This window comes from Falco biarmicus, chromosome 2 (assembly GCF_023638135.1).
Source record: "Falco biarmicus isolate bFalBia1 chromosome 2, bFalBia1.pri, whole genome shotgun sequence".
Lineage (NCBI taxonomy): Eukaryota > Metazoa > Chordata > Aves > Falconiformes > Falconidae > Falco > Falco biarmicus.
Window position 1 is genome coordinate 83,093,273 of NC_079289.1, and position 15,655 is coordinate 83,108,927.

The 15,655-nt window shown below is 60.6% G+C and overlaps 1 protein-coding gene across 8 annotated transcripts in view; it reads left to right on the plus strand.

Annotated features, from left to right (window-relative positions):
• The window catches only part of BCOR (BCL6 corepressor), an 83,303-nt gene that overhangs the window by 17,844 nt on the left and 49,804 nt on the right, over nucleotides 1-15,655 (plus strand). For 6 of the 8 annotated variants that reach the window (XM_056327901.1, XM_056327906.1, XM_056327908.1 and 3 more), the window contains exon 1: nucleotides 6,186-6,264. The exons of 1 other annotated variant lie outside the window; for it this stretch is intronic. The gene's annotated coding sequence lies outside the window, so the exon portion shown is untranslated. Of the gene's footprint in view, nucleotides 1-6,185; nucleotides 6,265-6,308; nucleotides 6,862-15,655 lie in introns of those variants that run through there. One more of the 8 variants, XM_056327903.1, reaches the window with a different exon arrangement.

A 15,655-nucleotide genomic window follows, 5' to 3' on the forward strand; every position in this document is an offset into this window, starting at 1 on the left:
CATAAGCGAGTCGACGCCGAGCGCGGCCGCCGCCAACAGATCCTGCAGCTTGGCTGGGGGCAGGCAGGCGGGGGAGCATCGCCGTCCCGATGCCGTCGGGGGTGCTGCAGCGAAACGACCTGGAAAAGGCAGCCCGGCTGTCGTTCTGCCTCACCCGCCGCCGCGTGTGCTGGCCGGCGTGGGGCTTCCCCCCAGCGCAGCTCCTTGCCGGCTTTACGGGCAGCGAGGGGCCAGTAAGGCGGGCCGCATCCCCCGCCTGCGACGGGGGAGGCGGGCGGGCAGGGCCGGGGAGCGCCGCGGAGCGGGGCGCGCTGCTAATCTCCGAGCCTGGCAGGTTTCAGTCCTCAGATTACCTGCGTGTTTGGCAATTTCCGAGAGGCGCGCTGGGAGGCGGCTGCTGCCCTGGTTTGGGTACCGCGATGGCAGGGGGGGACGGCGGGGGGGGACAGGGACGCGACGTTGGGAGATGAAGTGGGAACGGGGTTTTAAATGGCATTTCTGTACGGAAAATACTTTTATTTTCCCTTGGTTTTTTGAAGCTGCTTTCGAAATGAACATTTTCTGCGATAAGAGGTGACCGATCAGAATCGCTGGGGGGAGGCTGTAAGCAGACGTTTTGCCCCAGCTTACTGTTATCTTATCTTTCACACTTGCAGGGCGAAAAAGTGGCTTATCTTTATACCCACCCCCCTCTCGCCTTAATTGCTAAAAACACTGTGAAGTGTTAAGTACAGGACTAAAGAATGTCTCCGCGTGTCTGCCATGCGAGTGATGGGGGGGGGGGGGGGGGATCCGAATTGAAAAATTAGGGACTTTTCTCTGGAAAAGTACACACGTGTACACACCGAGAGCCTCTCCCTGCCCCCGCTCCACTGCCGCTTTGATGTTGCAGGCTCCAATTTCATATGTATGCACCCCGGCGAGCCACCCGCTGCTGCGGGCTTCCAGCCGGGGCGCAAATCCCGCTCGGCACGGCGGCGAGCCCGGGGGCCGCGCCGCGGGGCGCGGGCTCGGAGGCCGGCGGAGGCCTCCGCTGTCACCTCTGGGGCGAGTGAATAACCCCAGTGTTTATGAACCCGGGTGCAGAATTGGTATTCAGCGCCGAGCCACGGCATCGTCTCCTCGCATTCTCTCCCCACCCCCTCCGAAACAAAACACAACACAAAAACAAAACCAGAAGGAGGACGGAGGTGATTCATCGACTGTATCCAATTATTAACATACAAGCTGTAGTCTGCACAAACACACCTTCAAACCATGGCGGTTCCCCCGGCCGCCGTATTATATTTAAACCCAGGAGCGTGCTGACTGCCGTGCCTCCGCCGAGCCGCCGCTCGCTGCCGCTCCTTCCCAGGCCGCCGAGGGACGGAGACGGGGCGCAGCCGGCGCCCCCCGGGGCTGAGGGACCCCACCGGGAAAAGGGGGCGCAGCCCCCGGCTCCCGCGCATCGCCTTCAGAGTCGAAGGCTCAACCTCTCCCACACTGCTCTCCGGCCGGGCCAGGGGTTTTGTCTGGCTTCAGCCCTTGTCCTCGGTCTGCGCCCCCCCGCCGAGCCCCCCCCCGCGCCGCCCGCTGCCCCCCGCCGCGCTGGGGGGAGGCGAGGAGAGCGACAACCTCGCCGGCGCTATTTTTACTCCTCTTCAGACTTGTGCGGCGCACGCCCCCTCCCCTGCAGGGCCTTGCCTAGCGGCTGCATCTCCCCGCTGGCAGGAGCGGCCGGGGCTGCCGGCGGCCCTGCTTTCACCTCCTCCTGGCCGGCCGGCCCGCCCGCCCCGCCGCCGGCAGCGCCCGGCCCCCGCGCCCGGGGCAGGGGCCCGCAGCAGCGCTCTGCCCGAGGGGACGGGGCGGGGGCGGGGTGGGGGGGGTGGGGGGGGACGGGACACAGGCGCGCCGCAAGCAGACAAAATGGCCGAGGTATGCAAGTGGGAGAGGTGGAGGGGGCAGCTCGCAGCTAGCTTGCCCTTATCCTGCAGCGGGCTGCCGCCCCCCTTTCTTACCCCGGGCAGGGGCCGTGCCTCCAGCCCGTCCCCCCGCGGCCGCCCCGGTGGGCTCGGCGCTGCGCCTTCCCCACCGAGCTCTGCACGGGCCGGCAAGCGCTTCCCCCGCCGCGGCGGCAGCCGGCCCCGGGCGGCGGGCGGCAGGCCGAGCTTCCCGGCTGGAGGCTGGCCGAGGCGTGCGTGTGTTTGTTTGCCTGCTTGTCCCTCCCGGGCTGTCCGGTCCGAGCGGCAAACGGGGCCCGGAGGATCACGGGCATCTCCGCTCTTCAGTGGTTCGGGGAAGAGGCGCGGAGCAAAGCAAACACAACCGGAGAGATTTGTCATTCGGCTTTGTAAGAAAGATAGCGGCGCTTAGTCCGTGAACCGAGCGCGTCTCGGGCTCTTCTGGGGAGAGGGAGAGAAAATAATGGATCTCCTGTCAACAGAGTAGCCATGAACTACGAAGTAAAATTATAGTACTTCTGCTATGCAAAACCCCCTTGATTGCACGGGGAGTTTGCATGTCGGTGTAACAATATGCTGGCACCGTGTCAGGTCTGAAAGCGGTGCAGACCCTGTATAACGCCAATTGAGGCTTGTCTTGTTTTGTTATTCAGATTTCTACACTTCCATTAAATTCCACTGCCTTACAATAAGCAATGATAAAGGTCTGATTTAAGACACACTCAAGCAGGGCAATTCAGAGCTTAGGACAGTGATCTGTTATTTATAGGCTTTTCCTAGCACTCATCACCAGGCTGTCTGAGCACCTCGCTCGCATTAATTCATTTTACCTTCGCAGCGCCTGTCTCCCCTCTCTCTCATTTCCCGTGCTCGGGAGACCCGCGTGCTCCGGTTGCCGTTTGGCGGGCAGGGGAGCGGCCGTGGAGGGTGCCGGGGCCCGGCCTCGCTACTCCTGCCGTTTAACCCCCAACTTTCTGAGGTGCGCGGGCCGGGGGCAGTGTGTGTGTGTGTGTGTTCCAATTAGAGGCGGCGCTGGAGGTAAATGAGAGCCGGCGTAAAGCCATCCCACTTGGAAGCCTCCTGCGAGAAGCCCATTCTGCCATTAACAATGGATTTGTCTTTACGAGGAGGTTAAGTACTTAGCATTATCGGAGCAGCCGTTTTTGCGAGCGCATCCTCGCCCGGCTCCGTGGCGGCAGCAGCAGCAGCGGCAGCAGCGCGGAGCCCCAAGCATCTGTGCGCGGAGCCCCCCCTCCGCTCCCGGGGAGAAAGCAGTGTGCAGCGGCCTGACCCGGGGGTCAGTTCCCTCCGGAGCGGGGGTGGTGGTGGTGGTGGTGTAATCCGCAAGGCAAGAGCATGCTCTGAATTTTCCGAGGTTAGCTCGGCGGTGCCTGGCTCACCCGCGGCAGGGGAAGGCGGCGCGGCGCGCAGCCGGGCCGAGCCAGGCCGCGGGAGGAGCGAACTGAAGCCCCAATGTCTTCGCCAGGAGCCGCCAGCCTCCTGCTGCAAAGCTCGGGGACCCGGGGAACAAAAAAGGCACAGAGGCAAACAAGCGCGGGTCTGTTCCTCCCCTCCACGGAGGAAACTGCGTGCACGAAGAAAGAAAGTTTAACTACGCTTAAAAATAAAAGTGGAGCGAGTTTACCCCGAGATAACTTGAAGTCATTAGTTAAAAAAAAAATAAAAACGCATCCCCAACCACCCAGCCACACGCTGTAGGCGCACACATGTGATCCGGAGTTCGCAGCCCGGGAAAAGGGAAGTGTGCGACTTCTGTGATACAAGTGCGGGCCGATGGCATCGCGGTTCCAGACCTGTGGGGACAGACAAAGCCCGGATCAACGCAGCCAGGAAGCCGCGGCTACGGCCACCTCGCCGGGAGACACGCTAGTTCTGCTTTCCTACCGAAAGAAGCAATTTTAATGAGGTTCTCCCTAGGAAAGGGAAAAAAAAACCCAACAAACCAGCAGAGGCCTTTCCTCCAGCTGTGTGCCTGTAACTCACGTGTGTTCAGTCTAATAACTTTTAATGTCTAGCCCTAAAACATCTTTATAAAAAATAGCTTTATAGCGTAATAGGCCAGGTGTCCTTCTGCTTGTTATCGGAGATTAAAAAAACCTGTGCGAGCCTTTTCAGATGCGTGGCCCGCCGCGCCGGGATCAAACCCGGACGCTGCCCGGGGCCGTACGCCCCGTCGGCACCGCAGCCTGGCCGCCGCGCTCGGCGGCTCCCTGGGCTCCCCTGCGAGGAAGCCGAGCGGTGCGGCTGGAGTTTCGGGTTTCAGGCGGTGGATATTTCACTTCTGCTTTGAGACGGGCGAGTTTTTTAAGAGAGACGTGGCGAAAACCTAAAGCCTCGTGATGGCAGTTTAATGAAATGCTAACCCTCTGGCCACGACCCGGGTGTGCGCGTGTGTGGGGTGTACACCGTGTCCCCCTCCCCGAGCATCTGGTGACCCCCACGTTTTTTCCAGACGAGGCTTAGATTCTCGATTATAAACTTATGGATTGGGGGGGTGGGATGTCTTTGTTAGGGACAACTTTCGGGATCTCCTGGTCTTCTATCAAGCAGTAGCGGCGGAGAGCAGGCAGGCAGCCCCGGCAGTCCTGCTTTGGCGCTGAACACTCATCGCCCTCCTTGCTGCTTGCGCGCTCTCGGCGGGGAAAGCTTTTGCAGCTCGCAGCGTCTCAGCAGCCTTTTACGCGCAGGGTCCTGAACGTGGCGATTAAAAATCCCCCCCGGGGCGAATTGTCCGTGTTAATCGCCCGGTGTTTGGCTGGCAGTCGCTCCCACACGGCGCGGCGGCGAGAAGGGCTGGATGCGGCGCCGGCGGCGCTGAGGTGGCAAAACTCCCGCTTCCCCGGGAAGGCGCCGGGCGGTGCGGGGGAGCTGCGGAGCCAAGGGCCCGCCTGGCCCTGAGGCCGGGGCCGCCCCGGGAGCCTCCGCGCCGCGGCATCCGCGGGACCAAACCCGGGAATATCGGCGGGGATGGGCGTTATGAACCTGAAATTTACGAGTGGAGCTCGCCGAGCCAAAAGTTGCCTTGCCAAAGTAAATAGATGCAGCGGATAACTATCAACCCGGAGATTAAAGGGCTCCACAACCCGGGCAGAAATCTTAAAGCAGCCGTAGAAATGCCAGAGAGGGAAACGGCGCTTCGGCTGCCATCCCACCCCGGGTTGCCACACCGCTCACACGTAGCAGAAAGCGCGTTAAGGGCTGCCAAAGCCGGATCAGGCGAAAACGCGCTTTAATAAGGTCCCCCCCCGGCCCCCCCGCAATGCAGACGTTGACAAACGAGTGGCTTTTTTTCCATCCCGATTCAGAGCTCGGAGAAGCGGACCGGGGGGAAAACGCGTATATCGGCGCGGCTGTGCCGCGGATCACGCGAAGTTGGGGGCGGCGGGTGGGCCTAGAGAGGGGCCCCGGGGCCGGGGAACCCCTCTGCGGGTGGGAGGCTGCGGGAGAAAGGGTCCGTGCGCGCCATGACCCCTGCAGGGGGTAAGGACGGCTGCAAGCCCTCGGCGGGTCCTGGGCCGGCGGGGATGCCCTTGCGTGACGGGGGGATCCCGGAGCCGGCAGGTCGGGGTGGGGGCGCGGGCTGTACTGCGGGGGGCGTGATCCCGGGCGCCGCGGTGCGGCGGGGCGCGCGGGGGGAGAGCGCTGCGAGAGGCGCGGGGGCGTCCGGCGGCGGGGCCGAGGCGAGCGGGGCGGCGGGGGGTGGCAGCGCGGCGCAACCCGCCGCGGAGCCTCGCAGCGGTGTCTGGCAGCGCCGCCGCCGCCGGGGTTTTGACAGCTTGGTGGAGCGGAGTGAGCGGAGCTTTATGGTAATTGCGGATCTCCACTGGCCTTCTGGGTAGCGAGCGAGGGGAGTATCAGCGGGGCGGGGGGGCGGCTTTCCTCACCCCGCCGGCCGGGGAGCGCGGAGTACCCCCGGGGCACCGCAGCTCGGCAGCGACCTGTGCCAGCCGCGGGGAGCGGGCGAGGCGAGGGGCTGGCGAGGGGCGCAAATCAATTAGTCAGGGCAAGGGGGGGAGAACGGGTGCGCGGCCGGGCGAGCCCTGCCTGGCTGGTCAGGGAAACGCAGCCAGGGGAGGGGGAAACTTGCAGAGGGAAAAAGCGGTGGCGGCGCTGCTGCTGCTGCTGCCGTTGCCGCTGCTGCTGGCGGCGGCTCCCTCGGTGCAGCGCCTGCCCGGGGGGAGGGGAAGGGAGGGGAGGCGGCGGCTGGAGGAGGAGGAGGAGGAGGAGGAGGAGGGAGAGAGGGAGGGGGGATGCGAGGGGAGCGCAGCGTGCAGCAGACGGAGCCCGGTCTCCCAGCGGCAAGGTGAGGAAGAGCGGCTTTCCCGGCGGACTAAAGAGGGGAGGGGGGGGGGGAGAGGAAGAAAAAGAGAGAGGGAGAGAGAGGAGGAGAAGAGGAGGAGGAGAATTAAATCCCCAGCCACACACACACAAAGCCGCGGCGGCCAGGGCACGGGAGACGGCGGCGCGGGCGAGATGTGGGGAGCGCCGCGCTCGCCAGCGCAGGAACTTCGCCCGGAGCAAGCCAGCAACATGGCGCTGCCAAACCAGAGCCGGCAGCCGGAATGAGCATCGCGGGCTGCCGCTCCCGCTGCTGAGCGCAGCCCAGCCGAGAAGCAAAGCCCTTCCCGCGGGCACCTGCCCCGTCGGCGCAGGCGGCGGCCGCGCTCCCGCCCCCCGCAGCTCCCTGCGTTCCCGCACCCCTTCCCTGGCCCGCCCGCGCCGGGGCAAGCCGCGACACACGCACCCACGGAGAGGGGGAGGGGGCTCGGGAAACTTTTCTTGCCTCTCCCCCCCCACCCCCGACGGGGCTGCCCTTCCTGGGAGAGCAGCAGGGCGAGGCGACGGTGTAAGACCCGCGGCGCGGACCGCGCACGCCGCAGCCCCGCGGCGCGGCAGGAAGGTCAGTGCACCGCTCCGCGAACAGCTCCCGTGAGGAAGCGCCGCCGCCGGGTCCCGCGGTGACGGGGCGGCCGCGAGGCTCCCCTCGCCCCGCCGCGGGGACGGCGCCGCGGCGGCCGAAAGTTACGGCGCGGGGCAGCGGGGCTCGGGCGGGAGTGGCAGGCAGGCGGCGGCGTGGGGGAGAGGGATCTCCCGGTGCGTCTCCGGGGCTGCGGCGGCGGAGGGGAAGTTTGGAAGGCAGTTGGTTGTAAAGATGCCTGTTTGGGGCGGCGTGGTGGGGGTAGTGGGGGGGCGGGCGGCGGTGGGGGGGGCGGGCGGCGGCGGGGGGTTGGCGGCTGCTGGTAGCGCTGTCGGCTCTCCGGTGCGCCTGTGTGTGGGGTGGTGGCGGTGTTCCCGTCGTCTCCTACTTTGCGATCGGGAAGGCACCGGGGCAGCGGCGGTGCGGGGCTCCCGGGGGCCGGGGCGAGCGAGGAAAAACGCTGGCGACCCGCGGAGCGGGGACGGCTCCCGCGCCGGGCGGGACGGGCCCCGCGCTCCCCGTCCAGAGCAGCGGGCGGTGCGGGGGCGGCGGACAGGTGAGCGGCGGGGAGAGCCCGCTGCAGGCTGCCTTCCCCTGGCCGGGAGAGCCCGGGTGCCGCTCCCCCCCTTCCCTCCGCCCCGGCGGGGCGGGCGCCGCCGCGCACGTGGGGCAGGGCGGCCCGGGGCTTTCCCGTGCGCGGAGCTGTGCTGGCGTGAGGTCCGGCGTGACACGGAAGTTTAGTCAGCCCTAAAATGTAGTTTGGAGTTGAGAGACCGACCCGGAGGGAGGCTTGGGACTTGCCATCAAAGGGCCGGCCGGAGGGGGACGGCCAGGCAGGGAGGCAGCGGAGGCTGCTTTGTGAAGCCGGGGCCAAGTGGGGCGGCTCTGCGCAGCATATGAGGCATGCATTTGATGTTCGCGGAGCGAGTCCGGGGGCGAGGGCTGCGGAGCGTTCACGTTCCTCTTTTCTTTCTCGATGTGTGCGTGTGCGTGTGTGTTTTTTTCCCTCCCTCTCTCTCGTTTCCGCGATGTCTGTCGGATCCTGGGTTTGGTGATCGCGGAGGGGGCGAGGGGGAGGCGAAGAGCACCTCCCCTGAGGGGAAAAAAAAAAAAAAAAGCCCAGACCGTAGTGAGCTGTGTAAAACTGACAAAGTGTGGGTACTGGCTTTAATGGTATCGCTTCGGAGCTCCTCGCAGCATTAATTCCCACTAATGAATCTTTTCCAGAAACTCCGTTCATTGCTTTCATCTACTCTTTGGAGCCTGCAGCTTTTGTATCCGTGTTTGTATTAAAAAAAAAAGGGGGGGGGAGGGGGAAGCCCAGCCCGCACAACGTAGCCAAGCTCGGATTTTCCAAAGGTTTCTATTAACTTTTTTTCCCCCCGCCCCCTCCCCGTGGCCCTACCGCGGGGGGCGGCCGGGGAGAGCCGTGCCCCGCCAGGGTCGCTCGGGAACAAAGCTGGGGGCGAGAGGGGGCGGGCGGTGCGAGGTCTCTGCCCCCGTGGCTGCGTCCGCAACCCCCCGCCGGTGGCTCCGCCGCACCCGGGTCGCCGCCGCCCGCGCTGCCCCCCTCCCAGCCCGCGCTGCCCCCGCAGCTTTGTGCGCGCCGCTGCCCGCCGCGCCGCTCCTCGGGGCCACCGCTCTCGCCTACTCTCGTCCCCGAGGCTGGTGCTTGCCTATCTGACTGGAGCCCGGTGCCGTCGCGCTTGCGACACATCGATTCATTTCCTTTCGGTTCTGCTGTCGGAGCCTCTGGGTGGGTTTTTTTTCCTTCCTTTTTTTTTTTTTTTTTTTCCTTCCCGAGAGGTAGCCAGCGCAGCGCTCACCCTAATTGCTTTTAGGAGGATTAGGAGCAAATTCCACCCCCCCCCCGCCCCCCCGCCTGGCCGCCTCCCCCTCCCCGGGTTGCCTTCGCGCGCCGGGGTTGCAGTTTATCCCTGGTGCAGTTCTTTGAATTGCTGTCACAAATAGGTGACTCAGAGTTAATTAGGAAGTATGCACCGGATCAATGGGCTGCACAGCTCATTAGTTATTCCCCAGCCTTTTGCAGCGTTGGACCTCCGGCTCCTCACCCCGTATACCTCTTTAATACGCAACCTGGAGGGCTGGCAGGGACCAGGGAGCACTTCGGGTGAGGGGGGCTGGGTGCGAAGAGGGCGTGATGAATACGGACATTGAAGTTTCCAGGTTGGGAGGTTGCGTGTGGATGACCGGCCGGGGTCGCCCCTTGCTCCCCCCGCCCCCCCCAGCCCCTCCCGCCGTGGCTATCTAACCTGCCTCCGCGCACGGGCGTGGTGAGCCCTCGCCCGCCCCGAGGTCGGAGGGACGAGTCCGGAATGTTACCAAAAGCAAACAGGCACAAAAAAAAAAAAAAAAAAGTGTGTGTGTGTGTTTATTGGAGCGTATGCTGAGAGAGCAGACAAAATCTCATTTGTCAGGCATGAAGGTGGGCTGTGTGGAAGGCTATAAATATACCAGGGAGGATGGTACCCGCGGTCACTTTTCTGTTCTTCGCCATTTCTAAGGTGAGTGGCGGAGGCTGAGGGACCGGGCAGGGGCTTCTCCTGGTATTGTTTGTCCGTCTGTGATAGATCGGTCTAGACAGCCGCTCAGGCTCCCTGCGAGCTCAGGAACCGGAGCCTGAAAGGGAGAGTGAGGGAGTCGGAGAGGAAAAGGTCACCGCGATATTTTTTCTTCTTTTTTTTTTCTTTTTTTTTTTTTTCTATGGTGGCGATGGTTGTTAACCCTTAAAGCCGAGAGGGGATCGAGGCCGGCTGCTCCGGCCTGGAAAGATGCGGGAGCAGCAGCGGCCGCAGGGATGCTGCCGGAGCAGGGGGGGGCCGGTGCAGCGCGCCTCGGGCCCCCGGCGCTGCCCCGTCCATCTAACAGCTTCGTAAGAGCTGTTTCCCACAACAGGAAAAGAGTTCACCAGGCGAGCGCCAGATTATTTCGTTCCCAGGAGTTTCCTCTCTCTGGAAGCTCCGAGGAGGGCCTGGAGCCGGGGTCGGGCGGCCACGGGGCCGGGGGAGCCACCGCAGACCCTCGGGCTCGGCGGGGCCCCGGGGGTGGCCCGGCCGGGCGAGCCCCGGCGGCAGGGCGGCCCCGGCGGCTCTCCGCCTCCCCCGGCCCCGCCGTGCCCCCCCCCCCCCCCCCCCCCCGCCGCGGATTGCAGTGGAAGCCCCACCGCGAAGGTTCCTGGCCTTGGGGGGGGGTGGGGTGTGTGTGTGCAAGTTCCCGCGGCCGCCTTCAGGCCCCGTCGGCGGCTCCCCGCGCCCTTGGCCGCGGTGCGCTCCCGGCGGGGCCGCTCCTGTCCCTGCGCGCAGCAGCCGGGCGGACCTGCCTCGGGGCGTCGGGGAGCCCACGGGGGCGCGCACAGCTCCTGGAGCGCGGGGGCTGGCGGCGAGCGGGGTCTGCGCTGGGGCTGGGGCGGGCCGGAGGTGATTTGCAGCCCCTGCGTGCGTGTGAGCTTCCTTTTGTACTGAGACGGCCTCGGTGGATGAGATGTGATCGTGGCGTGCAAGCCTGGGCGGTACAGATTAAAAGCAGTTAAGGCTTTAGAGCGATAGATAAAAGCTGGTTTTGTTGGATTCGCCTGCAGCGCAGACCATTCCCATTCCTCTTTGTCTGAGCCCTGGTTCCGGGCGCTACAGCCTTATTGGAAATGCTCCCGAGCAGTCCGCGTAGCCAGGGCAGCAGGCAGCTCAGCGCTTATTTACACGTCACATCTAAATACATCTCTAATTAGATAGAAGCAACGCCGGAAATGGCAGATTTGTTGCATATCTAATAGAGACCAGTGCAAACAGACTCAGCAGGGTTTCCCTCTCTCCCCCCCGCGCCCCCCCCCCCCCCAGCAAGACCAAGCTGGTAATCTGAGACCAAACAGAAATGACTTCTCCCATTTGAGTGCATTATGAACCACATTGGCCAATGTCTCTATTCTGATATTTAAAGTGATGCTTAGGATGTGTGAACCAAATGCCCAAATATGGACTGGGTCTTGAAACAATACTGGTGCCTTGGCTTTATTCCTGTGCTGGTGGACAATCTGGGCACTGTGTCACACACTTCACCAGAATGTGCCAGGATCTGCAGCATCTTGGGCAGTTCTAAGTCATTGTCCCTTTCCCCTCCTCTTCCCACATCCCATGATAATTCACTTTTTTAAAGGTTGATAAGGAAGCCTGGGTCCCCTTAACAGGGATGCCAGAGGTGAGGTGGCTAAGCTCCAGGGGCTCCTGTACAGTCCACACAAGCAAACTTTGGGGATCTGTGCAGCTGCGAGACTGCGCAAAGTTGTTGACACTCTTTCAGGTCTCTGTGGATAAAATGGACCCAGGCCACCACAGCCCAAAATAATGAGTGCTATGCATACCAAAGTAGTCTTAGCAATCTGCGGCTGTCGTTTAAAAGGTCTCTCAACTTTTGACCGGTGAGTGGCCCCTGCAAAGGTGGGCAAAAGGCCTGCTCCGGCTCAGGTCATAGCTCTAGCAGCCACATTGCCCTCAGAGTAAATGTGGCTTGGAGTAAATTGGTGCTCAGTACAGAGGAGAAGCAGGCTCTGATTTCTGGACATCTTGACAAAGCTGTGGGCTCTTGCTGGGACTCTGCAGCGTAGTTGGGTTGCACAGGTGATACGCGATATGCTATCTTTCCCCTGAACACCGCAATAGATCATGTTTTAGTGCAGTCTTAGAAAGAGCAGCATGAAGCTGAGTTTAATACTTCCTCCTTAGGCTGGTGTTGTTTTAGAAATAATTGATGGCCAGAGTGGGCCTGCTGCCTTCTGTCTTGGTTTTGCAATGATTCGAGTGGCGGGGGCTGGCTGGGGGAGCTGGGCTAACCCCTTGTAGCTACGCCAGCCGCTCCGGCTGGCTGCGTGTGCGTGCAGGAGGCAGCGGAGGCCGGGGCTGCAGGCAGGGGGAGTTCCCCTGGCCGTGAGCAGCTCCCGTTAATCCTCCTGTCCTTTCAGGGAACGGGCTTACAGCGGTCCCTGCTCCACAGCAGCCTTTCCCTCCGACCTGACCCCCTCAGGTCCCGAGGCTGTGGTGGGCAGGGGCGTCTCTCCTGGGGGAGTGTATCTTTTGTGGGAGTTTGTCCGGAGCAGGCAGCCAGCGATCCTTTGAATGGCCGAGCAGATGAGGTGGGGATGGAAAGGAGGAGGCCAAGAACGCGCTGCAAATGTGGGTTTAGGAAACTGCTGCTGCTTTCCAGCAGCAAATTCATTTTTCCTTGTTTGCTGGACAGCAGTTCTTGGCCGAGTGGAGATTTTTTTTCCCCTCCTCTTTCCCACTGCTGGAAAAGTTAGCGAGTGAGGACATGCTTCAGTACCTGCCTGCCTGTTTTCCGAAACTGTTGTCTAAATTATTTGGGACTCTCCCTCTGCAGGGAAGCACTCCTTGCGCCCCAAACCTACCTTGTGAGCTGACAGATTTGGTGCCGTGTGATTAGACATGCAAGGAAGTCCACTTGGAGAAGATCCTGACAGCTTGAAATATAATTTGTGATCTGAAAGACAGTTTCCAGTATAATCTCATTATGCACCACAGACTCCCGGTGTTATTTTGTAGAAGGCGGACAATGATCAATTTACATTGACCTAGGGCTGGGCGAGCTTTTAGATGGTAATTGCCATATTGATTTGCATGCAAAAAAAGGACCTGCTAAAATTAAAGACCGGAAGCTAAATTAAACTAAATTTATTGTCTTGGTGCAAACTAAAAGACTTGTTAAAGTCTAAGGTAGACTTGGAAAGCTATGAAATCTAGAGAAAAATGATTCTTATCCTGATGGCTCTGGAAAATGAATCTACATGACGGAGACCGGGGCTGCAAAGACCCCATTGTGAGCAGAGGCACACAAGCCGGGGCTGTTCCGTGTAAGCCCCGACTCTCTAAACAATCGGAGAATAAAATATCTCCTCTGTCCAATGGAAATCTCGGCCTGAATGTTGGGATTGTCGTGCTAAGGAAAACAAAGCTTTATTTGGATAAGACAATTAAAGTGGAAAGCGCAGAATCCACCAGCCACTCTGGGAATGGCTTGTATAAAGAGCTGAGTGTGTTCAATAGAGCACTGGGGAAAGGGGGAGGCTTGGGGCTGCGCTTTGCGGCTGAGCCTACACCGGGAAAGCCTGGCATTGTGCTTCCTCCGCCTCCTCCTCGGCCAGGAGGAGCGAGAGCACTTCCAGCCAAAAGCGCTCTCCTTTCCGCAGCTCCCGCTGACCTCGAAGCAATCTCCCACGGCTGGGAGCTGCACCGGCGCACCTCTGCGGCAGGGTTGTTCCCCATGCACCTCCAGATGGCCCATAGTGGATTGCAGTCTGCCAGCACTGCCAGCTAGCCTGTTCTTTCTCAGAGCATGCTTTGCTTCTTGTTTTCAGCTGGAGTAGCTCTTGCTTTTATCCCAGGTGTTCATTTAATGCTCAGGAATACGTCACCTAGGGGCCTTGTACGTCTTTCGGTATTTGCGTATTACAAAACATTTGGGCCTGTATCCTCAGTTATAAAAGTCCAATCTTCTCCGCCATGGGAGTATTGGAGTAGTGCCTGGTACAGTTGATAGTAGAGAGAAGTACGCCTGTACTTGCACAGGCAGCAGGTCCCATGCCTGGGGCAGCCTGATGGCTGTCCTTGTGCTTGCAAGGAACAGGGGCTGTGGGGCTGCCTGTCCTGCCCCCACTGCTGTGTTTCTCCCCATGCTCCCCGGGAGTGGGGTGGCTTTGTGGCCTGGGATCTCCTGGAGGTGGTGGGAGAGCTTTGCCAGGCTCATTTAGCCATGGCTTGAGTATGGCATTTGTGCATGGCTGCAGGTAGAGACAGCAAAGTGAAATCAAAGCTGGAGGGGCGTATTCTCATCTCTCCTTGAAATTCACAGGGAACTTGCTAATGGCAGAAGAAGGGATGGGCTGAGCTCTTCTTTCTAGGTGTAAATTCCCTCCCTAGGCCAAACTTTCTCCATGCAAAAGCTCTTGGCTATGGAGAGATCCTACAGGGATCCCTGATCCCTGGGCAATCCCTTCTGCTCCCACGCCTCGGCATGCTGGGTTGTGCTCTAAGCCTCTCTGGCTTGCCCATAGCAGTAGGAGGCTGAGCTGGTTGTTGGGGGAAACCCTTCCCTACAGGCTGCAGTCCTCCTGGCTCACCTTGCTCTGGCCTGGTCGTGCTCCCCGTGCAGTGTTTTCCTTTCCTCCCGTTTCAGTAGTCAAGCACAAAGTGTATTAGCAAAGCCCCGTGCAGAATTAAGCAGCCCGGTGTGAAGTTATGCTGAGCTCCGCCTGGAGGACTCGCCTGCCTTCCCCCCCCCCGCAGACCTCCCATGCTGTGCCATGCTTTGCCCTGCCAGGGCAGCCCAGGGCCAGCGGGCAGGGGTGGATGCTTCCCGGGGTCTGCACACCACAGTAGGCGAGGAAAGAAATAGCTCTGGCTAAAGTTGTGAGCAGCAGGGGAAGCCGGAACAATACTTGCAGGCAGGAAGTGATCTCCCAGGGTAAACGTTTTAATGGAAGTGTAACCTGGCATTGCACAAAAACCCAACCTAGGGCGGCTGCTGCCAGCTGGGGAGGATGCAGGGCTCAGGGAGATGCGTGGGAGGCTGTGCCGTGCAGTGCTGCGCCAGGGGCGCCCACAGCGGAGCCATGCGTGCAGAGCTGGGGGCGGCTGCAGCGCAGCCTGCCCTGAGCAGGTGGCTGAAGGTTGTCTTATTTTAGCTACAGAAATATCTCTCTAGATCCATTACTGCAAGATCTCGTTTGCAATAAACTGTATTGGCTCTTGTCTTTATACAAATTGCTGGTATGAAAGAAACCCCAGCCTATATATGCATAGAGGCAAGCATGAGCTAGTGAGATCAGGTTTCCTACTGAGCTCCCGGAGGAGAAGTCAGCATTTGATTGAAGCTACACTTGGTTCTTGGTTCCCAGGGGACAGCAGCCCTGAAACACGAGAGCCCTCCCTCCTTTTTTCCCCCCTTCTCTCTCTTCTTCCTCCTAAAAGCCTTTGTGCTGAAAGAGCCTCAGTAGGCAGGAATCGCTGGTCTCTCACAAGAGTGTGTTGCAGCCTTTGCTGACATTGTTGTGTTAACGGTGGTTTTTACCAGGCCAGCAGATTTCTAGCTACGTATAAGGCAATGAATAGTCGATGATACTGACCTGTGAGTACATACTGGAATCATTTGTCGGCGAATCCGACTTGGAAGTCGATTGGAGCCGTATCATGGTGTGAAGCACCTTACCTGCCTGGGGAGCACTGCCCGTTGGCAGGAGGCAGGCCAAGATGTGCTTCCAATAAAATCAACTGTTTCCCCTTGCTGGTGCCGACTCCCAGACTGCATCTAAGCACCTAGAAAGTGCGCTTCCAGCTCCCGTGGCCTCCTCAAGGGTTCGTTTGTACACAGATCTTGGAGGAAGTTGCTGTGTTGCGCCTTTCCCTTGGAGGTGCATGATTTGGGTGGTGCTAGGCATTATTTGGGTAATGCTGGGCAAGGAAAGGTTTCCTCGAGTTGATTTATTTTTCCCTTGCTTCTGTTCAGTAAATTCCACATCTCTTAAGTTTGCCGCTGAAACAAAAATAATTAAGGGCAGGGAAGGGGGTTCGGGGGTTTACACCCAAATTCCAGCTGTGCCCAACAAAAGGCCGGCTGAGGGTGTGCAGTACACTCCTTTGCTGCCAGCTGGTTGTACAGCGAGTGAAGTCGGACTCGTGTTTTAGGTTATTGGGGTTTTTCTTCCTTTTTCTTTCCTTACGGGGGGAAAGGGCTGAAGGCTGGAAACGCGTCC